General features: G+C 38.9%; 3 pseudogenes; all 3 read left to right on the top strand.

The window, feature by feature from the left end:
• The first annotated feature begins 2,616 nt into the window (after window positions 1–2,616).
• On the top strand, window positions 2,617–3,930 carry LOC134702770 (NADH-ubiquinone oxidoreductase chain 4-like; annotated as a pseudogene).
• A 13,898-nt stretch (window positions 3,931–17,828) lies between these two features.
• Window positions 17,829–19,698, top strand: LOC134702772 (cytochrome b-like; annotated as a pseudogene).
• Window positions 19,699–21,310: 1,612 nt separating this feature from the next.
• On the top strand, window positions 21,311–22,596 carry LOC134702769 (NADH-ubiquinone oxidoreductase chain 4-like; annotated as a pseudogene).
• Window positions 22,597–23,625: the final 1,029 nt, after the last annotated feature.

The raw sequence follows: 23,625 nt of genomic DNA, 5'->3' as shown, positions 1-23,625 counted from the left end.
TGAGTGGTATTTTATGTTTGCTTATGCAATCCTTCGTTCAATTCCTCATAAAGCGGGGGGGGTATATGTTATGTTTTTGTCGATTGTAGTATTATACCTAATTCCTAGTCTTCACAGAGGTAAGTATCGAAGTTTATGTTTTTACCCGTTTAATCAAGTAGTGTTTTGAGTGTTGGTTGGTAGGTTTATTAGGTTAACATGGATTGGTGCTCGCCCAGTGCGGGAGCCTTATATCATTTTGGGGCAGTGTCTTTCAGTCATTTATTTCTCTAGGTTGTTATTAAACCCTCTTTCTTTGTGGGTGTGGGACAAGCTGCTTGAATACCCTAAATTCTGTAGGAGTCGTCCTGTAGACCTGAAATGGTTTAAGTTTTTAGCTTATTTCAAGTTATTAAAATTAGTAAATCGCGAAAGTAGCGCACGTGAGTGGGCTAATAAGTGTAGAAAAATATAAATATGTCTTTTTACGGGAGTCGATATTTTGGTGATATTGTCCATGGGGAACTAGGGAAAGACCTGTTCCGGTACCATGGTTTTGTGATGATAGTAGCAGTGGCTGTGTTGGTCTTTGTTATATATATAGGATGCGTAATCCTTCTTACTAAATTTTCTTATCGCCATTTCTTGAACCGTCAACGATTAGAATTTTGATGGACTATTGTGCCAATGTTGATGTTAGTAGGGTTGTGGTTTCCTTCTATAATTAACCTATATTATATAGAAGAAGTAAAACGGCCCCGGTGAAATTTTAAGGCGATTGGGAAACAATGGTACTGATCTTACGAATTTTGTCGCAATTTAGACACTCCAAGCTCTAGAGAAAGCGCTGAAAGAATTTCGTGTTATACAATTGATTCTTACATAGAAGACCAGCAGGAGACATTTAGAAAAGGAGGGTATCGTTTGTTGGATGTTGATAACCGGATGGTGGCTCCAGCAGATGTGCAAATAACTGCTTTTGTAAGAAGGTCTGATGTGCTCCATTCGTTTGCACTCCCTAAGTTACTAATTAAAGTAGATGCCATCCCAGGTCGAATTAATCGGCTTCCTATAAAAGCTTCCCAGTGTAGAATTATTTACGGGCAGTGTTCTGAAATTTGCGGGGTTAACCATAGATTTATACCGATTGTGATTGAGTTTATTCCTGAGAAATATTTTGTCATATGGTTGGAAGCTCTTAACTAAAATAAAAAATAAGCTAAAGCTTTTAAGAAGCGTTAAACTTTTAATTTAATGAACTTGTACAATGGGCAAGTAGCTTTTAGTGATAAGGTGGTCTAATATTAGGATATAGGGCTCATGCCCCTAAGGCGCCGTGAGTAGTGGCTCTTATCTTTGTGAGAGCTGGCAGAGCTAATGCGTTTGATTTAGGATCAATTCATAAGTATATATACTTGCTTTCATGGCACAAGCTGGCAGACCTAATGCATACGATTTAAGCTCGTCTTATAAGATATACTCTTGTTTGTGTGTGAATTACAAAGCTAAGCCCAGTCTCATTATGGTTAGTGTCGAGTGTCTATTTAAGACTCTAAGGAGAGTAGCTGTTTTCTTTGGAGCCTCTATCCTATTAAGCCTTTGTCAAGTGTCAGCGGACTCTTTTACTCCCTTGGGGTCGACTAAGGCTGCACTGGTGGACTGAGTAGGCGTGGTTGTTGGTGTTATCCCTTTTGTAGGGGTGCTTCTCGCTGTGGGCTTCTATACTTTGTTGGAACGTAAAATTTTGGCTATCATTATAATCCGAAAGGGTCCATCCAAGGTGAGTTATATAGGGATCTTGCAGCCTTTTAGTGACGCAGGTAAGTTGTTATGTAAAGAGTTTATTGTGCCTACACGTGCTAACGTAGGGCCCTTCATTTTGGCTCCTGCACTAATATTAACTATCAGTTTACTTGGATGGCTTTTATACCCGTATAAGTCGGCTGAAGTGTTTTATGTTTTCGGGGTGATTCTGTTTATAGTTATTACTAGAGTCAGGGTTTACGGGGTAATAATATCCGGATGGGCTTCTAACTCTAAATACTCTTTGCTAGGTGCAGTTCGTGCGATGGCGCAAAGAATTTCTTATGAGATCCCTATAGGATTTATCTTCTTTTGTGTGGTGCTGTGCTCGGGTGTGTTTATGTTTCAAGAAATTAGGGTGTTCCAACAAAGGTCCTTTTTTTTCTTTTTTCCTTTGTGCGTAGTTATAGTTGTCTGAATGCTGTGTATGCTAGCTGAAACTAATCGGGCGCCATTTGATTTTGTGGAAGGAGAGTCGGAATTAGTGTCAGGATACAACGTGGAGTACAGCGGAGGGGGGTTTGCAGTTATATTTATTGCGGAGTACTCTAGTATTCTTCTCAGAAGGGTTATAAGGGCGGCGATATTTTTCGGGGGAAATGAAGCGTTGATCGGGGTCTTTATGATGGCTTTTGCGGTCTTCTTTGTGGTTATTCGTGCTTCTTTACCTCGTTTACGTTATGATAAGTTAATGAGTTTGTGTTGGACTGTTCTTCTATGTGTCATACTTATGGCTAGTGTGTGTGTAGTAGTTCTAGTTAGGGTGTATGTAAGATAATATAAACTAGTATAATTCATTTACACTGAATGTGTCAGATAAAGTCTGTCTTACTTATGGTTAAAAGGTTGGCAATTAGACTTATTGCATTGATTATTATAAAAAACCTAAATATGAGTGTCATTGGGTTAAGCGTTCTAACTATTCTAAGTATGGGCGCCACAAGAGTCGCGATAGGGGGGGTAGAGTTGAACGGGTTGTACACCACAGACTTTGTAATAGGGTTAATGGTTACACTAACTCTATTTGTAGCAATTCTTTCCTACCTAAGGAGGGTTAAGATCCACCGGAAAAGCAAGATTTAATTTAATAATTATCAGAATCAGCCTAATTTTAGTGATACGATTCAGGTGAGGAGGTTCTTTCTTTTTTTTTTTTTTTTTGAAAGTGTGCTAGCCCCTCTGTTGTTATTAATTGTAGGCTGAGGCTATCAGCCAGAGCGTTTACAGGCAGGGGGGTATATAGTAATCTATACGGTGGTTCGGATCTCTTTTTTTCTTATGAGGAGGGTAAGAGAACTCTATATTAGAGGGTTGAGGGAGGAGGATAAGTTCTGTGGTAAGGCTAGTAAAAAAAAGGGGAATGAGATTGTGATGGCTACACATTCTAGGGTTTCTTATCAAGCTACCAACTATATCCATTTCACCTGTGACTACCTAAGGCTCACGTAGAGGCCCCAGTAGCCGGTTCGATGCTATTGGCCGGGGTGGGTACTAAAATTAGGAGGGTACGGGCTGCTTCGATTTATAATAGTTATACAAATAAGGCTTAGAAGCGTTTTTTTTGTGCTGCTACTAGTGGTGAACTTGGCAGGAGGTGTCTACGCAGGATTAGCGTGTGTACGGCAAGTGGACCTAAAATGTTTGGTAGCATATTCCTCTGTAGCGCATATGAGGCTTGTGCTATTAGGAGTGCTTAGCAACACGGTATTAGGGGTAGTGGGGGCCATTATTATTATGATCGGGCATGGGTTGTGTTCATCAGGTTTGTTCAGGTATGTGAATGCTATCTATAAGATGAGGCACTCGCGTCTGCTAGTAATAAATAAAGGGGGCTTGTTAGTCTGCCCAAGTCTAGTCTTAATGTGTTTCCTGTTAAGATCAAGCAACATAGCAGCCCCTCCTAGTCTAAACTTATTTGGGGAAATCCTCGTTTTCGGCGTGGGAGGGTGAATAAGTGGAGTGTTCCTGCTTATCCTGGGTCTGATAAGCTTTATTAGGGCATGTTTTAGACTATACCTATATGGAAGTTGTTGTCACGGGAAGGGGGTGTCACACAGGGAGTCCTTAAACTTGAGAAGAGTTTGTGATGTTTTTGTTCTGGCGGCTCATTGGATACCGCTGAACTTTATGTTTATGTTTATACCCTAAACAATGAATCGTAATCCTTATTCTCGTTACTATGTACCAGGTCCAAGTCCGTGGCCCTTTTTTGTGGCTATCTCGGCAAACGGAATAGCGGTAGGGTTAATTTTGTGACTGCATCGAACTCCCAGATTTCTATTAATAGGAATGAGGTTGGGGTGTATACTATTGAGAACTTTTAGATGATGGCGAGACTTAATTCGTGAGGGAGATATTGGGTTTCATACTCGCTTCGTAATCAAGAGATTTCGTGATGGAGTTGCCCTTTTTATTCTGTCTGAAGTAATGTTCTTCTTTTCTTTTTTTTGGACTTTCTTCCATAATGCCTTAAGACCCTCGTGTGAACTAGGGATGCGATGACCCCCTCCAGGGATCCGCACGCCAAACCCGTCGTCGACAAGGCTGTTCGAGACAGGTCTTTTAATTAGGAGGGGGTTATTCGTAACTCAAGCCCATAAGAGAATGCGTTTGAAGGATTATGATGTTGGGCCATTTATTGGCCTAGTGGTAACAATTTTATGTGGGACTGTGTTCTTCCTAGTGCAACTTCGAGAATACTACTGAAACTCATACACTATTGCAGATAGGGTGTATGGAAGAGTGTTTTATTTACTAACTGGGTTTCATGGAATGCACGTAGTTGTGGGGACTCTTTGACTAATGGTGAGGTTAGTCCGACTATGGCGTGGGGAGTTTTCCAGTCAACGGCACTTTGGTTTTGAGGCTTGCATTTGGTACTGACACTTCGTAGATGTGGTATGGGTAGCATTATGATGTTTAGTATATGTGTGGTTTGGAGGATGGTTATACATGTGGTGGTTCAAAATATGAGACGGGGACGTCTATACGTTTAAGTACCCAGACGCAAAGCCTTCGTGGTATGCGTACATTCAAGAAGAGCATGCTCCGTCCTGATATAAGATTCCTGACCATTTAAAAGGTTAAAAATAGGAGTCATACAGACTAGTTAAACAGTTTTGATTTGAAATCAAGTACCAAAGCGATTCCAAGCGCTTACTAGTCTGAGTAAAGTAGTCTAATTAAGGACAGAAGACCTATGATTTTCAAGTGTTATAAGTAACCTTTACTTGAAATGGTAAGCTTTGTGGTAAGACCTATAAAATTAGTGAGATTAGGGGTAATATTGATCGGGACAATTCTTAGGGTTAGAAGAGAAGAGATAGTAGGGGTGTGACTCGGTTTAGAGCTAAATCTGTATGGATTTCTTGTAATTATAAACCCTGATGGTCACTATAGTCCTGAGCCCTGTGTAAAATATTTTGTGGTACAAAGAACGGGGTCAATTCTGATACTAGTGGGTTTTGTAACCTTGATAGAGCAGCACGTAGTGAGAGGGCTGGTGATAAGGGGGGCGGGTACAGTGTTAAAATCTGGCGTTTTCCCGCTACATTCGTGGGTCCCTTCAATTATTAAGAACAGCAGATGGTTAGCAAGAGGGTTAATATTAACTTGGCAAAAAGTCGCCCCCCTTGTCTTTTTATCAATAATTATACCCTCTAAGGGGTTGTGAGTAGTAATTGTATTGATAGCTGGAATTGGGGCAGTAGGGGGCCTTAACCAGAATTCAGTACGAGTAATAAGCGCGTACTCGTCGTTTGTGCATACATCATGAATGCTGTTAGGGCTCACATGGTCAAGAGTAGTCTTTGTAGGGTATTTTGCAGTTTACTCGCTGTCGGTAGGGCTGTTTTTTTATGGGTGCTCAATAATAAACAAAACAAGAATGGGCGGTCAGATTAGTAGAGCCGCGAGGGGTATAGGGTTACTGATACTGATGGGGATGCCTCCTTTCCTTGGCTTTCTAGCGAAAGTATTGGTGTTTCTAATGAGAGGAAGGGCTGTAATCGTGGCTTGTATTATAGGTTCAGTAATCAGGCTAAAATTCTACATTGACTTTTTTTATAGGATAGTAATAAAAAGGTTAGTAGACAAAAACAAAGCAGAATTCAAGATTATGTGGAGGATAGTGATCGGGGCTAACCTAGCAGGGGGGGCATTGATCTTGGTGAGATTTATTTAGAAACTGCTTTTAGGCCAGGGGCGTTTTGATTTCGGCTCAAAAAGAGTGGGTAAAACCACAAAAGTATGATAAAAAGGTAATTTAAAATAAAATATTTTGTTTCAAACATAACTATAGGTAGTTGTTACCTCCTTTTTGTAGAATGGTACTTTAAAAAAAAGGATTGGTTTGCATCTAATTATTAAGCCTAGGTTTTCATTCTTAAGTGAGGAAGTTAATTAACATAATAGGGCTGCTAACTTTGTTATAAATGGCTTGTACCATTTTTCCTTATAAAAAAGTAGTTTAATTTAAGAACGATAGGTTGTGGGGCTATTAGTGGTGTCAACCCTTTTTTAGCTAGATATAGTTTAAAATAAAATATTGGCTTTGGGAGCTAAAGACACTTCCATAAGTTTTCTAGAAGAATGGTTATGGGGTTAAGAGTTGCGTTTGTCTGCATTGTGTCTTTTTTGTTTACGGGGTTATTTATGCTACTAAGGGAAAAGCGGGGTCTAGACCGAGAAAAGTGCAGTCCATATGAGTGTGGATTTGAGCCTATTGGAAGAGCTCGGAGGCCCTTTTCTATCCGATTCTTTCTAGTAGCAGTTTTGTTCGTCGTGTTTGATGTAGAGGTAGTGCTGTTAATACCTTTTGCCTACATGTTCTTTTACGGTAAGAGAGTGTTAGGGATTTTGTCCTCAAGGGGTTTCCTTCTTATCTTGTTTGGGGGTCTCTACCACGAATATCGTGAGGGGTCTTTGGAATGAGTAGGTTAATACTAGAAGTGGCATTTATGCGAAACGAATTTTGATGAGAGGTGATTGTAAGAGGCTTACTTTTGCTGTTGGAAGTGTATTGTGTGTACCTGTGGTTTTCACGTCGAGAGTGCTTCTTAAGGAAGTATGGGACCAATGAAAGTTCTCAAGGATCTAATAGAAGGTTTGAAAAGGCATATCTTACTATAGCGTATAGGGAAAAAAATATTAAGAGGCTAAAATCTAGTGCGGCTCTAAGGGCTAATAAGGCTAGATGATTGGCTTCTAAGTAAGGATAAATAAAATGATAAAAATACTAAAAAAGGAAGAAGTAGGGGGTTATGGAGAAGTGGAGTCCTGGTGACGTCGATGGCTGTGATCAACAAATCACAAAGATATTGGAACCCTTTATCTGTATAGCGGAGTCTGAGGAGGGTTGTTTGGAGCAAGGTTGAGGTTAATGATCCGAATGCAACTGGGGCATCCTGGAGCAGTGTTCTTAAAAAGAGATTGATTCTATAATGTGGTGGTTACAACGCATGCCTTAATAATAATTTTTTTTGCTGTGATACCTATCTTAATTGGAGCTTTCGGTAATTGGTTGATTCCTCTGCTAGTAGGAGGTAAAGATATAATTTACCCGCGAATAAACAACTTAAGTTATTGACTATCTCCTAATGCACTATATTTACTAATACTGTCCTTTAGAACGGATAAAGGAGTTGGTGCTGGATGAACTATTTACCCCCCTTTATCTGTGTACCCCTATCATAGGGGCCCTAGGATGGATGTTCTTATTGTGTCACTACATCTAGCTGGGCTCAGCTCTCTAGTGGGGGCTATTAACTTTGCTAGGACCAATAAAAATATGCCAGTGTTAGAAATGAAAGGAGAACGAGCGGAGCTTTATGTTTTAAGGATTAGAGTTACTGCAGTTCTTTTAATTATTTCAATTCCGGTTCTAGGAGGGGGCATCACAATAATCTTGTTTGACCGAAACTTTAACACAACTTTTTTCGATCCCGCAGGAGGGGGGGACCCCGTTTTGTTCCAACATTTGTTTTGATTTTTTGGGCATCCGGAAGTGTATATTCTTATTCTACCTGCCTTTGGTGTGATATCAAAAGTAATTATGCATTGCTCTGGAAAAGAAGCGGTTTTTGGTCTAATTGGGATAGTATACGCAATAATCGGAATTGGAGGGTTAGGGTGTATGGTGTGGGCTCACCACATGTTTACCGTAGGTCTTAATGTTGATACTCGAGGCTATTTTTCTACCGCAACTATAGTAATCGCTGTTCCAACAGGGGTGAAAGTATTCAGATGACTGGCAACTATAGCAGGAAGAAAATTCAAAATAAAGCCTGCCGCCTACTGAAGTACTGGGTTTCTGTTTTTATTCACCGTGGGAGGGCTAACAGGGGTCTTACTGTCTAGGGCTTCTATGGATGTGTCTCTACACGACACATATTATGTGGTGGCTCATTTCCATTATGTGCTAAGAATAGGGGCGGTGTTTGGGGTGTTCTGTGGTCTTAACCATTGGTTGCCAAATTTTGTTGGAGTATGCTTTAATAAGAAATGGAGGAAAGCCCATTTTATAGCAATATTTTTTGGGGTAAATACTACCTTCTTTCCTCAGCATTTCTTAGGCCTAAGAGGAATGCCTCGACGGTATATAGACTACGCTGATATTTATGCTCACTGACATTGGGTGTCTTCTTATGGGTCCGCTGTGTCTTTTGGGTCTCTAATATATTTTAAGTTCCTTCTATGAGAGGCTCTAGTAAGCCAGCGAGGGGTTGTATTTAGTGGGGGTTTATGTGGTGAAATAGACTGAGCAGGTACCCGAGACCTTTATCCAGGAAGGAAGCATGTTTATAGCCAATTGCCATTTGTGTGAACTAACCCTTATAACACGTGTATCACTTATATTTATAAGAAATCGCGTAATCAATAATTTAAAGTCATGTTAATAGATGTTTTTTCTAGATTTGATGCTCACAGCTATAACTTAATTTGGTTGTCTATGCCGTTATGGTTGCTGTCTTCTATAGTGCCAATAACCGTGCTATTTAGAGACGTGTACACTAAGGGTAGAAGTACGAGCTCTTTTCGGAGTTTGGTGCTATCCTTTACTTATTCGATGATTCGATTGAACGGAAAGGGACTAAAGCTATCTGGGTTTCCTCTAGTAATAAGGGGTCTGTTCATGATAATTCTGATACTAAATCTGTCTGGAAACTTTCCATTCTTTTTCCCTGTAAGAGGGCAGTTTGTGTTCGGGTTCTCCTTTGCTTTGTCTATTTGAACTTGTTTAGTTTTATCTAGTCTTTTATGCAGATTTGAGCAGGGGTTGATGAGTCTCGTTCCAACAGGTTGCCCGTTAATCCTTGTGCCTTTTATAGTAGTGGTTGAGCTAATTAGTGGCATACTTCGCCCTTTAACATTAGTTTTACGTCTGACACTAAATCTGGGAGCTGGTAAAGTAATTCTAACTATATGCAGGAGAGAGTTAGTAGTTAGCTGGTTAAATAGCAGAAGGCTGCTTACAGGAGTTGGGGGTATTAAAGGGTTAATAATGGGCGGAGGTGTTTTTGGAGCCGCTGAAGTTGCAATCGCGTGTATTCAGTGTTATATTTTTTGTGTCTTATTGTGTCTCTATACGGAGGATCATAGAAGGTAGGTAGTTTTAAAAGCTTTGCTGAAGCGACGGCCTTGTAAGTCGTAGAAAACTATGTGTTTTAAAGCTATGATTTGAATAAAATTCCTAGGAGTTTTCTTAATAAGTATAGGCTGTTTTGTAATCTTCCGTATAAACAAACACCTTTTGTGTTTATTTGTAGGGCTTGAAATAATAAGACTAGGCTTATTGTTTGTAACCCATGTGTTTCTAATAAATCAGTTTTGGTTAATTTTACTAATTCTATGTTTAGCTGTTTGCGAAGCCAGAATTTGCTTGGCCCTTCTGGTTATGGTGATGCGACTATGCGGAGACGATTTGATGTCAAGGTTACTAAGAGATGGCTCGTAAAAATAGTATCATACAATTAAAAAGTAACTTAGGGTTACTTTTACTGATTCTGATTGGATACTTATTTATTCTTAGAGGGAGGACCTTTGGAAAAGCTTATTTATTGGAAGTTACTGTTTGAGAGAGTAATTGTCTCTCATTTAGCTTCAGAGTTCTACTAGATAGCGTAAGAATAGTCTTTGTTGGGACGGTTTTGGTAATTAGAGGAAGTGTAGCAACCTACTGCAAGTGGTATATAGCTGGAGAGCCATACTACAAGCGGTTTATGGGATTAGTATGGTTGTTTGTGCTGTCTATAGTGTTTATAATCTTAGTTCCTAATTTAGTAATACTTTTAATTGGTTGAGACGGGCTAGGGCTCACCTCATTCCTATTAGTGGCTTATTACCAGAACAATAAGAGGTTATCTGCGGCTATGTTGACAGCTTTGACTAATCGAATTGGGGATGTTTTTGTACTTTTTAGAGTTTCTATTTTTTTAAGAGAAGGGGGGTGGTTAATTTATATATACCACCCAGTGCAGACATGGGTTAATTTAGGGTTTGTGGTAGTTCTTGCAGGTATAACTAAAAGCGCACAAATGCCGTTTTGCGCATGGCTACCTGCTGCCATGGCGGCACCCACACCGGTCTCCTCTTTGGTGCATTCTTCGACATTGGTGACAGCTGGGGTTTATTTGATTCTTCGCTCTTTTTATATTATCAGAGCTAATCCCTTTGTGACTCAAATACTTATAGTCTTAAGACTATTTACTCTAATATTAGCGGGGTCAAGGGCTGTGTTTGCGTTTGACCTAAAAAAGGTAATCGCACTCTCGACTTTGAGGCAGTTAAGGTTAATAATATTCTCGATTTCAATCCTTCTTCCGTCTGTAGCTTTTTTTCATTTAGTAACCCATGCGGTATTTAAAGCTTTGTTGTTTCTAGGCGCAGGGGGTGTTATTCATAGAAACCAAAGAATCCAAGATATCCGGGGGTTAAGAAGCTTGTGGCAAGGATTACCGGTAAGAATGGGTGCAATAACGGTTGCAATTGTGTCCTTGAGAGGGGCCCCGTTTATAAGAGGGTTTTTCTCTAAAGACCTAATAATTGAGCTAAGAATGATAGACAGAAGAATAACTTATGGGTGCTATTTATTAGAGCTAACAGGTTTAATCTTCACTTCTTTTTATAGGGCACGGATTGTATTTAGAGTAATACTTGGGTCTAATTACGTTAATAGCAGAAGTTTGCGGATTAATGAGCACTTAAATATACAAACTCCTTTTCTTAGCCTGTATATTGGGGCTATTATCTTAGGAGGGGTATTAGGGAGGAAAATAGAGAGGTTTGGGTTTGTAGTAGTTCTTGAGAAATAAGAGAGAGTCAGAGTATTTCTTATTCCCTTTGTAGGGTTAATTTTGTGATGAGGAGTGCTTAGAAAATTAGGGTCTAAGCCTTGGTCGTCAGCCAAACTATTAAGATTCTTTTTGAGAATGTGGCTCATAGAGAGGCTAACCTCCCACCCCAGAAAAATGGCCTTCTTTAAGGGGTCCAGGATGGTAGCTCAAAGTCTGGATCAAGGTTGACTAGAGCTATTGGGCCTCAAGGTGCCCATAAGGGACTAGGTCAACTCAGCTGTTTGAATGAAATTGTTCAGAAAAATTATTTTACCTACCAGCTGGTAGTATGAGGGCTGGTGGTAGCGGGGGGCGTAAGCTTAATTATGTTTATATAATGAGAGTTATAGTCATATGTGTAATTTTGATGGCTGTGTTTTCGATTGTCTTAATTGCCAAGCAACCTATTTCTTTAGGGCTAGTGCTATTGAGGGGGTCTATAATTGCATGTGTGGAGGTTGCACTGGAGGTTAGAAGGTTGTTAGGGTTCTTATTGTTCCTAACTTACGTTAGGGGTGTAATAGTCCTGTTCTTGTATGTTTTAAGGATCTACCCCAATGAAGTGTATCGTTTTAATCTAGAGTTTATGGTTCTCGTCAGAAGGTGTTGTGCCAGAGCGGTCCTTATGGGTCTTATGAATTACGAGTACAGAGAAATTAGCGGGTCTTTGTTTCTAAGTTTCATGGCTGAAAGAAGCGGGTTAAGGTTATATATCCTAATAGCTGGTGTGTTACTGTTTGTAATATTAGTGGTGTCGTATTTGTGCATAAAAACCATGGTGCCTTTACGAAGAGTAAAATAAACCTAAAATAGAAGATACAGTAGCTTAATTAAAGCGTCTCATTGAAAATGAGGAAGATGGATACTTTAGTACCTTGTGTCAAATCTGTAGGAGGGTTTGATTATGGCCCTAAATTTATGGGCAAAATGCTTCTCATGATTCTAAATGCGGGCTTGAACAAATTAAGTGCAAGTTCAACATCAGTGGGGAAAATTGGTTAATAAAGGAAACTTTAACCCAGCTTTTTGACAAATTCGGGGTCAATTGATGAATGCCAGCAGCCGCGGTTAGATTCAGTTCGAATATAAATTTAAGCGGATTGGTTAGAGTCAATGTTGTGTTATAAAACTATAAAAAAACTATAGGTGCAGTGTAATGTTAACGGTTTTTTGTGGTTATATTCCTAAAGTTTTAGTGAGCTTCTAACGAATCTATGAAGTGAAACCAGGATTAGATACCCTGTTATCCATAGTTTAAAACAAAAGTTCCTCTTAACTAAACATTTGGTTGTCAAAGAGAAATAAATAGGCGGTGTCTGAGATAGAAAACAGGGGATCCTGGGTGTTAAAGGATAACCCACCTACATTTGAGCCTTGTCTTATTAGTGCGTGTGTATGGTTGTTTACTCTAATATGGTGAGTGTCCGGGTAAAATTTTTGGTTATTACTGAAGCTAACTCTTATTTTACTTGCTGAGTTCGGTAAGGTAAGTTACTTTTAGTTAGGTGCAGCTACTAGAATTGGCTATATGCCCATGTAGCACAACTTCAAAAATAATTCAGATTGACATGCAGCTTATGACAAGGTTAATCTGGGATACAGATGTAACTTAAGCAATAATTCAAAGATTGAGCTACTAAAAGGTAGCTCAACTAAGTAGACAAATAAGATAAGAAAACTTGCCTTTGAAGAAGGACTTGTAAGTAAGGGTTAAAAATAAAATTACCCTGAATACAATCAGATGAGTACTAATCGCCCGTCGCTCGCGGGGAAACCTGTGAAAAGTCGTAACAAGGTAGCAGTAACGGAAGTTGCTGCTAGGCTATAATATGCATATATAGTAAATAATATTATATTTGCCTTCCAAGCAAAAGTTCTAATGAAATTAGTGTATGCTGGCCAAATAGTTTAAGCTAAAACGTTGAGCTGTTAATTCAAAATCGCAGTAATTTGCTTTGGCTTGCTTAAGTAGTTTAGGGAAAACATAAGATTTTCATTCTTAAGTCAGATAGTATTTCTCTTAAGTTGTGCTTAGTAGTTAATGTTAATATAACTGAGAACTGCAAATTCTCCATAGTCTAGTTAGGCCTAAGCTTAGTGCCACGTGGGGGATGATCCAGTTGCTTTGATGAAGCAAAGTTCAAAAGTAGTTTTTTGGCACTTAGAACTTCGAAGCGTTATAAAGAAAAATTGTAGTAAGTAGGGCTTTGATTCCTAAAGAAAAAGTTAATCTTCTTCTTCATAAATAAGTTAAAAGTAGTTAATATATAACTTAGAATTGTCAGTTCTAGATTCCTCTTACTGAGGCTTTTTATAATTTATCTTTTTTAAAGAGACGTGCATAATTGTTTTGTGAAAAGTGCACTTGAATTAAAATAGTATAAATAAATTTTAGTACCTTTTGCATAAGGGTTTTTCAAGACAAGTTTAAGAATTTAATTTTCCCGAATAAAAGAGAGTTATTTTTTTGAGTTAAGAAATCGTGGCAGAGATTTAATTAAACTAAAGAATAGCGGCTAGATACTATTCGCGCTTTTAGATATCTGGTTGGCTTAAAAAGATGTGTAAGCATTTTCCTTAACTATTTAAGGGGTAAAATTTTTTGGGTTAAGCTGAAAAATACTAAAATTGATGTTAAAAAAAAATTGGGTTTCTATAGGCTTTAAACTGGCTATTAGATATTAGTGTATTTTAACTAAAACCAGATGGGGAAAAAAGATTAATTGGGTTATTCATTTACTTTAAAATAAGCCTATGGTTGTAGGACCAGTGACTATGATAAAAACGAGTAAAAATATTATTTATTTGGTATTACTATTTTGTTTTACCTTAAAAAACTAAAGGCTAAATAAAAGTTTTTAAACGAATTCGGCAAACTAAACTTCTCGACTGTTTAACAAAAACATTTCCTTTTGATGTAAGTAAAAGGTAGTCCCTGCCCAGTGCAACTAGAGTAATGTTTGTTGTAAACGGCGGCGTTAACGTGAGCGTCCTAAGGTAGCGCGATAATTTGCCTTTCAATTGAAGGATGGTATGAAAGGGTTAACGAAGAAGGTGCTGTGTCTGAAAATTTAATTTAAACTAACTTTAAGGTGAAGAGGCCTTTATGTAAAAGAAGGACGACAAGACCCTATGAAGCTTTATCTTAATTGGAGTTTTTGGCTCTTATACGATTTTGATGGGAGATCAGTGAAAATAAGTCTTTCACTATTATATAAATCTAACTCGTATTTCCTAACTTTATATGTGTGGCTAGCTACTCTAGGGATAACAGCGCAATTTCTCCCGAAAGATGGTATTGGAGGGGAAGATTGCGACCTCGATGTTGGCTTTAGATATCCTAGAGGCGTAGAAGCTTCTAATGGTGGGTCTGTTCGCCCTTTAAAATCTAACATGAGCTGAGTTCAGAACGGCGTGAGCTAGTTCAGTTTCTATCCTCTTTTAAAAATGAGCTAATTTTGTACGAAAGGACTTTTTCGCTAAAGCAACGCTTTGCCCTGGCTCTGTCATTGCTTAAATAATGCTACGCAATAAACTGATTAGTTTATAAAAAGGGTTGCCTTTTATGAAGCTGAAGGCCAATTAGTGGCGGTAGGGCGTGTCGTTGGTTCTTGTTAAAATTAGTATTGCTATTTTATTAAAAAATAGGGTTAAAACGGGTTGCAAATTAGGTAAAAAATAAAACAGTCTATTAATGCAGCCAAAAAGCAGCAATCACCCACCTAAAGAATAAAACAAGGGTTCTAAAAAGGCGGTGTGTAATGGATTTGTGCTAGTAACAGACAAAAAAAAACCAAACACTGTGGAAACCCTTAAGAATGAGGTTTTATAGTGTACCGCATTTCCTGTTACCGGCCGGTACAGTGACCGCAAGGCCTGTTCTCCTGTCCTTTTACACGGAAACCCTGTTGCTGATGCATGTAAAAAGCCCTTAGTTAAGATAACTTATAAGTCAAAGTAAAACTTAATTTTACTTGACATTGTGTATTTTATTGAAAATCTAGTTGCGAATGCCCATACCTGTCCAAACTTGTTTTAGATTATGCTTTACAACCTGTTGTAGATAAGGTTTTGAACCCTTTACAGTGAGTAAGCATTTTTCAGAGTCATGTGAGACTTAACCTAATTAGTGGTAGAAAAAAACAAACTTAAACCTAAATTCTAAAGCTATTTGCTTCCTGTGGTTAATTGTAAACTGCAGGAGAAATGGATCTAAGGTGTTAATTTTTTTCGTTTGCCCTAATTTTGGTTGCTCATGTGATTTTTTGGGGTTTGAAAACTAGACTATCTGTATCTTAAAATCAAAAAATAAATAGAAATCAAGTCATATGAAAGTTCCCAAAGCGTAATTCATGGGTCACTTAAAGTCTAAGCAAAAAAGTAAATCAAAAATAAAATAAAATCAAAATGACACACTAATGCCTGGGGGGGCTGATCTGGAGGGGAGGAAATAGGAAAGCAGGTTAAATAGAGGTGACAAAAATGTGGTGTGCAGCAACAAAATGAAGCTAAATAAAATTGTGAAACGTAGAAGCGTGAGCTTGTAAACAAGGTTGTGAGCGTCTTAAAAAGTAAGTGTTAACAATAGTATGTAATATTAACACGCCTAAAAGGGGGTTAGGTGGGTTATAAACTTACAAAGACTACAAGTGATGAAGTTTATGTCTGGTCCTGAGGTCCCTTTTAAGTGAGTTAGTTTCGTATAAAAGGTTTTTAAGCAAAGCAATGTTCTGTCACAGATCTGAGTGCTATAGACAATATTGTATAGGGCCTTTTTATGTAAATAAACGTGGCGTTAGGCTGTTAAATGTGCTGGTTATAGGATGGTTACATAGCAATAATTACTATATTTGCCTTCTGGGCAAAAATTTTAATGAAATTAGTGTACGCTGGGTGAATAAATTAAGCTAGAATGTTGAGCTGTTAATTGAAAATCCCAGTAATTTGCTTAGGGTATAAGATTCTTATTCTCAAGCCAGATAGCCTGTCTCTTAAGTTGTGTTTAGTTGCTAATGTTAATATAACTGAGAGCTACAAATTCTTCCTAGCTTAGTTGTACGTGGGGGGATGGCCCAGTTGCTTTGATGAAGCTAAGCTCAAAAGTAGTTTATTGCTCTGAGGTGTTATAAAGAAGTATTATAGTACGTAGGACTTTGATTCCTAAAGAAAAAGTTAAAGCTTTTCTTTATAAACAATTTAAGAGGAGTTAATTAGTTTTAGGCTCATCTCACTGAGGTTTTTTAGAATTTATCTTTCTAAAGAAATGCACACGATTGCCTCATAAAAAGCTTACTTGAAGTAAAGTGGGGCAAATAAATTTTAGTACTTCTTGCATAAGGGTAAAGCGAAGAGGCCTGTGTGTAAAAGAAGAGCAACAAGACCCTGCGAAGCTTTATTTTAATTGAAGTTTTTGGGTTTGTTAACCCAAAAGCTTATGCATAGCTTTAAGGTCTCTTTTAAGCGAGCGAGTTTTTAGCTAAAGCAATACTTTGTGACGGATCTGTAATGACATAAATAATATTGTATAATAGGCTGATTAACTTATAAAAAGGGTTCTTTTTATGTAAATGAGTGTGTTGCTTAGTGATAGATTGTTGAATGTGTTGGGCACTAGAGAGGCTGTATGAGAGTGGCTTAGGCAGGGGTTTGCTGCAAAAAAAGGCTTACTGTTAAGGGGTGTGTGAGATGGTTTTTTTTCATATAAAAACTGAGTGTTTAGAATAGACGTTGGAGGAGGGGACTTATGTCAGGGCGGAGGGGGTGACACTGTTAGGGTGCTCCCATTACCTGAAACTATTTCAGCTGTTGGAGATGCTGTTGTGAATGGTGTCGCTGAAGTTGTTCCTGATAATCAGGAGGAAGGGGGCCCCCATGCTGAGGGTGGCTATGTTCCTTTAGAAGAACAAATAGCTGTTGTGGAGCCTGAAGTCCCAGCTAATGTCTGTCAGCCAGTCGAGCAGAGAAATGTGGTTGTAAGTGAAGAAGACAGTGTTCCTGATGTTAGTAAAGACGGGGTCAGTAGTTATTAATGCTCATAGTTAAAGTTTATTGGTGTATTAATAGTTATAATTTATTAAAATAATCCATAAGATAAGCAAAATTACAGTTAATTCGTTTATTGTTAGGCTGTTATGGTCTATTTAAAAACTGGTCAATACGGGTCTCCTTACACCTAATTAACTTGGTTTTAGTGTATGCTTGAAAGGCTACAAAGCCTTTGCGGGGAGTAAGCATTCTTCAGGACCACATGAGATTCAACCTAATTATTGGCAGAGAAAGTGGTGAATTTGACCCTTAAATTCTAAGTTACTTGGGCTCTATAGCTAATTGTAAGCTGTAGGATAATGGGGATTTGAGACGTTTATTTCCTCATTTACCCCAGCTCTGGTTGCTCATGTGGTTTTCGGTTCGAAAACGAGGCGTGTATCTTAAAAATAAAAAAATTTTTGAAGCGTAAGTTGTTGGTCGCTTTAAGTCTAATTAAAAATAAAGTAAAAATGGAGCAAAAACAAAGTTGGACACTTAACACTTTGGGTGTCTTCAGAGGTGTAAAAAGGGGGGTCCAAGCTTATGTGTACTCATAAAAAAATGCGGTGTGCGGGGGGTTTGTGCCTGTATATATAACAAAAATTCATGAGGTGGCCGAGGAAGAGGTGGTGAGCTGTAAACTCATAAACAAGGTGTAGGCCTTTCTTATGAGATGGTTGGTAACAATACTGTGAATAATATTAACACGCCTAAGAGGGTTGGTCCGTGACGAAGTACTAATAAGTTGGTGAAGATTATGAATGACAGGTTCTATGATTTGCCTTGTCCTGTAAACTTAAACGCTTGGTGAAGGTTTGGCTCTATACTAGGCTTGTGCCTAATTATCCAACTTCTAAGGGTCTTTTATTGTCAACTCATTATACTGCTCATGAAGACATGGCATTCGATTCTGTAGTACATATTATGCGTAATGTGGAAAAAGGATGAATGTTGCGTAATATTCATGCAAATGGGGTCCTCTATGTTTTTATCTGTATTTATGCGCACATTGCTCGTGGGCTGTATTATGGGTCTTATTTAGATAAGACAGTGTGGTATTTTGGGGTGCATTTGTTTTTGTTAACTATGGCGGAGGCTTTCCTCGGTTACACTTTGCCTTGGGGGCAAATGTCATATTGGGGGGCTACTGTTATTACTAATATACTTAGAGTGATCCCCGTAGTAGGAGAGAGTATGCTCCGCTATGTATGAGGGGGTTGGACCGTGTGTAATGCAACTCTAAAGCGGTTTTATACTTTACACTTTCTCTTACCGTTTGTGATAGTGGCGGTTGTTTTTTTACACCTGTTTTTTTTTACATGAGAAAGGGAGTAATAACCCTTTGGGTATTGAAAGAGGTACTATGTGTGTGCCCTTCCACCCCTTCTATACTATTAAAGATCTTTTTGGTTATGTTTGCTTTAGGTTCTTTTTTATATATTTAGTGTGTGTGGATCCTGAGCTGTTAGGGAATCATTTAAACTATTGGCCTGCTAATCCTATAAAAACGCCAATCCATGTTCAGCCTGAGTGGTATTTTATGTTTGCTTATGCAATCCTTCGTTCAATTCCTCATAAAGCGGGGGGGGTATATGTTATGTTTTTGTCGATTGTAGTATTATACCTAATTCCTAGTCTTCACAGAGGTAAGTATCGAAGTTTATGTTTTTACCCGTTTAATCAAGTAGTGTTTTGAGTGTTGGTTGGTAGGTTTATTAGGTTAACATGGATTGGTGCTCGCCCAGTGCGGGAGCCTTATATCATTTTGGGGCAGTGTCTTTCAGTCATTTATTTCTCTAGGTTGTTATTAAACCCTCTTTCTTTGTGGGTGTGGGACAAGCTGCTTGAATACCCTAAATTCTGTAGGAGTCGTCCTGTAGACCTGAAATGGTTTAAGTTTTTAGCTTATTTCAAGTTATTAAAATTAGTAAATCGCGAAAGTAGCGCACGTGAGTGGGCTAATAAGTGTAGAAAAATATAAATATGTCTTTTTTACGGGAGTCGATATTTTGGTGATATTGTCCATGGGGAACTAGGGAAAGACCTGTTCCGGTACCATGGTTTTGTGATGATAGTAGCAGTGGCTGTGTTGGTCTTTGTTATATATATAGGATGCGTAATCCTTCTTACTAAATTTTCTTATCGCCATTTCTTGAACCGTCAACGATTAGAATTTTGATGGACTATTGTGCCAATGTTGATGTTAGTAGGGGTTGTGGTTTCCTTCTATAATTAACCTATATTATATAGAAGAAGTAAAACGGCCCCGGTGAAATTTTAAGGCGATTGGGAAACAATGGTACTGATCTTACGAATTTTGTCGCAATTTAGACACTCCAAGCTCTAGAGAAAGCGCTGAAAGAATTTCGTGTTATACAATTGATTCTTACATAGAAGACCAGCAGGAGACATTTAGAAAAGGAGGGTATCGTTTGTTGGATGTTGATAACCGGATGGTGGCTCCAGCAGATGTGCAAATAACTGCTTTTGTAAGAAGGTCTGATGTGCTCCATTCGTTTGCACTCCCTAAGTTACTAATTAAAGTAGATGCCATCCCAGGTCGAATTAATCGGCTTCCTATAAAAGCTTCCCAGTGTAGAATTATTTACGGGCAGTGTTCTGAAATTTGCGGGGTTAACCATAGATTTATACCGATTGTGATTGAGTTTATTCCTGAGAAATATTTTGGTCATATGGTTGGAAGCTCTTAACTAAAATAAAAAATAAGCTAAAGCTTTTAAGAAGCGTTAAACTTTTAATTTAATGAACTTGTACAATGGGCAAGTAGCTTTTAGTGATAAGGTGGGTCTAATATTAGGATATAGGGCTCATGCCCCTAAGGCGCCGTGAGTAGTGGCTCTTATCTTTGTGAGAGCTGGCAGAGCTAATGCGTTTGATTTAGGATCAATTCATAAGTATATATACTTGCTTTCATGGCACAAGCTGGCAGACCTAATGCATACGATTTAAGCTCGTCTTATAAGATATACTCTTGTTTGTGTGTGAATTACAAAGCTAAGCCCAGTCTCATTATGGTTAGTGTCGAGTGTCTATTTAAGACTCTAAGGAGAGTAGCTGTTTTCTTTGGAGCCTCTATCCTATTAAGCCTTTGTCAAGTGTCAGCGGACCCTTTTACTCCCTTGGGGTCGACTAAGGCTGCACTGGTGGACTGAGTAGGCGTGGTTGTTGGTGTTATCCCTTTTGTAGGGGTGCTTCTCGCTGTGGGCTTCTATACTTTGTTGGAACGTAAAATTTTGGCTATCATTATAATCCGAAAGGGTCCCATCCAAGGTGAGTTATATAGGGATCTTGCAGCCTTTTAGTGACGCAGGTAAGTTGTTATGTAAAGAGTTTATTGTGCCTACACGTGCTAACGTAGGGCCCTTCATTTTGGCTCCTGCACTAATATTAACTATCAGTTTACTTGGATGGCTTTTATACCCGTATAAGTCGGCTGAAGTGTTTTATGTTTTCGGGGTGATTCTGTTTATAGTTATTACTAGAGTCAGGGTTTACGGGGTAATAATATCCGGATGGGCTTCTAACTCTAAATACTCTTTGCTAGGTGCAGTTCGTGCGATGGCGCAAAGAATTTCTTATGAGATCCCTATAGGATTTATCTTCTTTTGTGTGGTGCTGTGCTCGGGTGTGTTTATGTTTCAAGAAATTAGGGTGTTCCAACAAAGGTCCTTTTTTTCTTTTTTCCTTTGTGCGTAGTTATAGTTGTCTGAATGCTGTGTATGCTAGCTGAAACTAATCGGGCGCCATTTGATTTTGTGGAAGGAGAGTCGGAATTAGTGTCAGGATACAACGTGGAGTACAGCGGAGGGGGGTTTGCAGTTATATTTATTGCGGAGTACTCTAGTATTCTTCTCAGAAGGGTTATAAGGGCGGCGATATTTTTCGGGGGAAATGAAGCGTTGATCGGGGTCTTTATGATGGCTTTTGCGGTCTTCTTTGTGGTTATTCGTGCTTCTTTACCTCGTTTACGTTATGATAAGTTAATGAGTTTGTGTTGGACTGTTCTTCTATGTGTCATACTTATGGCTAGTGTGTGTGTAGTAGTTCTAGTTAGGGTGTATGTAAGATAATATAAACTAGTATAATTCATTTACACTGAATGTGTCAGATAAAGTCTGTCTTACTTATGGTTAAAAGGTTGGCAATTAGACTTATTGCATTGATTATTATAAAAAACCTAAATATGAGTGTCATTGGGTTAAGCGTTCTAACTATTCTAAGTATGGGCGCCACAAGAGTCGCGATAGGGGGGGTAGAGTTGAACGGGTTGTACACCACAGACTTTGTAATAGGGTTAATGGTTACACTAACTCTATTTGTAGCAATTCTTTCCTACCTAAGGAGGGTTAAGATCCACCGGAAAGCAAGATTTAATTTAATAATTATCAGAATCAGCCTAATTTTAGTGATAAGATTCAGGGTGAGGAGGTTCTTTCTTTTTTTTTTTTTTTTTGAAAGTGTGCTAGCCCCTCTGTTGTTATTAATTGTAGGCTGAGGCTATCAGCCAGAGCGTTTACAGGCAGGGGGGTATATAGTAATCTATACGGTGTTCGGATCTCTTTTTTTCTTATGGGGGGTAAGAGAACTCTATATTAGAGGGTTGAGGAGGAGGATAAGTTCTGTGGTAAGGCTAGTAAAAAAAAGGGGAATGAGATTGTGATGGCTATACATTCTAGGGTTTCTTATCAAGCTACCAATATATCCATTTCACCTGTGACTACCTAAGGCTCACGTAGAGGCCCCAGTAGCCGGTTCGATGCTATTGGCCGGGGTGGTACTAAAATTAGGAGGGTACGGGCTGCTTCGATTTATAATAGTTATACAAATAAGGCTTAGAAGCGTTTTTTTTGTGCTGCTACTAGTGGTGAACTTGGCAGGAGGTGTCTACGCAGGATTAGCGTGTGTACGGCAAGTGGACCTAAAATGTTTGGTAGCATATTCCTCTGTAGCGCATATGAGGCTTGTGCTATTAGGAGTGCTTAGCAACACGGTATTAGGGGTAGTGGGGGCCATTATTATTATGATCGGGCATGGGTTGTGTTCATCAGGTTTGTTCAGGTATGTGAATGCTATCTATAAGATGAGGCACTCGCGTCTGCTAGTAATAAATAAAGGGGGCTTGTTAGTCTGCCCAAGTCTAGTCTTAATGTGTTTCCTGTTAAGATCAAGCAACATAGCAGCCCCTCCTAGTCTAAACTTATTTGGGGAAATCCTCGTTTTCGGCGTGGGAGGGTGAATAAGTGGAGTGTTCCTGCTTATCCTGGGTCTGATAAGCTTTATTAGGGCATGTTTTAGACTATACCTATATGGAAGTTGTTGTCACGGGAAGGGGGTGTCACACAGGGAGTCCTTAAACTTGAGAAGAGTTTGTGATGTTTTTGTTCTGGCGGCTCATTGGATACCGCTGAACTTTATGTTTATGTTTATACCCTAAACAATGAATCGTAATCCTTATTCTCGTTACTATGTACCAGGTCCAAGTCCGTGGCCCTTTTTTGTGGCTATCTCGGCAAACGGAATAGCGGTAGGGTTAATTTTGTGACTGCATCGAACTCCCAGATTTCTATTAATAGGAATGAGGTTGGGGTGTATACTATTGAGAACTTTTAGATGATGGCGAGACTTAATTCGTGAGGGAGATATTGGGTTTCATACTCGCTTCGTAATCAAGAGATTTCGTGATGGAGTTGCCTTTTTATTCTGTCTGAAGTAATGTTCTTCTTTTCTTTTTTTTGGACTTTCTTCCATAATGCCTTAAGACCCTCGTGTGAACTAGGGATGCGATGACCCCCTCCAGGGATCCGCACGCCAAACCCGTCGTCGACAAGGCTGTTCGAGACAGGTCTTTTAATTAGGAGGGGGTTATTCGTAACTCAAGCCCATAAGAGAATGCGTTTGAAGGATTATGATGTTGGGCCATTTATTGGCCTAGTGGTAACAATTTTATGTGGGACTGTGTTCTTCCTAGTGCAACTTCGAGAATACTACTGAAACTCATACACTATTGCAGATAGGGTGTATGGAAGAGTGTTTTATTTACTAACTGGGTTTCATGGAATGCACGTAGTTGTGGGGACTCTTTGACTAATGGTGAGGTTAGTCCGACTATGGCGTGGGGAGTTTTCCAGTCAACGGCACTTTGGTTTTGAGGCTTGCATTTGGTACTGACACTTCGTAGATGTGGTATGGGTAGCATTATGATGTTTAGTATATGTGTGGTTTGGAGGATGGTTATACATGTGGTGGTTCAAAATATGAGACGGGGACGTCTATACGTTTAAGTACCCAGACGCAAAGCCTTCGTGGTATGCGTACATTCAAGAAGAGCATGCTCCGTCCTGATATAAGATTCCTGACCATTTAAAAGGTTAAAAATAGGAGTCATACAGACTAGTTAAACAGTTTTGATTTGAAATCAAGTACCAAAGCGATTCCAAGCGCTTACTAGTCTGAGTAAAGTAGT

The sequence above is a fragment of the Mytilus trossulus genome, unplaced genomic scaffold, assembly GCF_036588685.1.
Source record: "Mytilus trossulus isolate FHL-02 unplaced genomic scaffold, PNRI_Mtr1.1.1.hap1 h1tg000701l__unscaffolded, whole genome shotgun sequence".
In the NCBI taxonomy this organism is placed as follows: domain Eukaryota; kingdom Metazoa; phylum Mollusca; class Bivalvia; order Mytilida; family Mytilidae; genus Mytilus; species Mytilus trossulus.
Note: the sequence above shows the minus strand (reverse complement) of the source record. Positions and strands in the feature narration are given on the sequence as shown.